The following is a 1,775-nucleotide window of genomic DNA, read 5'->3' as shown; positions in this document are numbered from 1 at the left end:
TTAAAATCGTCCTAGGTCAAGCCGCCGCCTTTGACGTTGAATATTTTTCCCTTGATATTCATAATTTTTAGCTATTTTTAAGCAATTTCCGGCACCAAAATTCCGCTCTCACTGTCAGAAGTGATTTCAAAATCGTTCCTGGTTCAGGCAGGAAGTATTCACCCATTGATAGGGACTTTGCATCTTTTGGGAGTTGGCTTACAGTATCCACTGTTAAGAAACGTGCCAATATTTTCTTGGGAAGGATCTGTTTGACAGCATCTTCATCTGTTGATGTTCCATCTGTAGCCTCATTGGGGGATTCAGAAGATAATTCCAAGGAGGTGGATCCATGTCCTTTTTGAGCACCATATAGCTTCAGCACCACTTTATTGGGTCCTCTACCAAGGTCAAGGTTCCTTTGAACCAATCCGTCCTTGCTCTGGCTTTAAAAAGCCATGGTCTACCTAGTAATAGGGGGTAGGATGTACCATAAGAGTTTGGCTTCACCACCAGATAGGTTAGCCAATAATCTTTTCCGGCTACTGTAGTCTTTGCATATGGGAGAATGCCCAAAGGCTTGATTCTACTCTGATCCGCCAGTCTGATGAGCCATTGGGTTGGTTGCACACCTTGTAGGCCTAGATCCTTCATTGTCACATCCGTCATAATGTTCACTGGTGAGCCACCATCAATCAGTGCATTTGCAATAAAGCAACCTTCTATCCACACGCTAGTCTCTGGGGTACCCGGATTTAGGAAGGTGTTAGCCACGTCCACTTCTTTTACAAGCTCTGGAGCTTTGTTGGACGTTGTTGCTATTGAGGGAGCAATCCTTAAGCCACGTCTTCTTGTCAGTATACTTTTGAACCTTTTTCGACAACTGGGAGACAACATCAATAATTGTCAGAATGTGGGGTTTGGTTTAAAGGTATCTAGATCTCTGACCAGATCGTATTCCTTAATTGGATCCACTGGCTTCTCTAACCGGTTAGGGAATGGGGCAACACCCATTTTCATTTTCCTTTTTTCTTCCAACAGGGGCATCATGGGAACTTCTTCTGCCACTTGTGGCACTTCCTCCTCTTCTATCTCCTGGACCTTTGGTCCTGTCTCTGGAATTGTCTCTGTGACTCTCTGTGGCACTGTAGTGCTCTGTACAGCACTGTCAGGCTCTGTTCTGTTCTATTCTTCTGGTGGAAGATTGAACTTCACTGTTCTGGCAGGAGGATTATTTTCTTTCTGGATAGGTGGTTCCTTCTTTTTTGCACGCGTGATGGCAGCAACTTCCAATTCCACTAAATTGGAGGTGGGCTCTTGGGCCTTGGCCGGATTATCAGTAGCACTGTTTTTCATTGGGGCTGGGCTTGGACAGTCTTTTGTAGTGTGGCCTTCTCCTTTGCATCGATTGCATAAGGGCTTGTAATCCACTAACCTTCTGGGATTTGGACAATTTGGTGAAATGTGTCCCTTTTCTCCGCATCTGTAACACTCCACTTCTGATCTCTAACCACTGGCAGACTGTCTTCCTCTGTAACTTTGGGATGGAAATCTCCTGGAACCAAAATTAGGACCAAACTCTCTAGGCTTGGGTCCAATATCTTGTGTTGTCATTTTGGATTCCAGCAAGTTGAATCTTGTGTCTTCTTCCTTCCTTCTCCTATCATGCATCTCCTTCAGAGAGCAAATATCCTCGGTATGGTTTTTCCGCAAACAATAGGAACTGAAAGCTCCAGGGACTGTTGGCTTTCGTGTACATTCAATGGCTAAATGGCCTACTTGATGACACTTACCAC

Source organism: Lygodium microphyllum, chromosome 21, assembly GCF_053477565.2.
Source record: "Lygodium microphyllum isolate KBCC chromosome 21, Lygodium_microphyllum_v1.1.10, whole genome shotgun sequence".
Taxonomy (NCBI): Eukaryota; Viridiplantae; Streptophyta; class Polypodiopsida; order Schizaeales; family Lygodiaceae; genus Lygodium; species Lygodium microphyllum.
The sequence above is the reverse complement of the archived record's forward strand: the minus strand, read 5'-3'. Positions refer to the sequence as shown.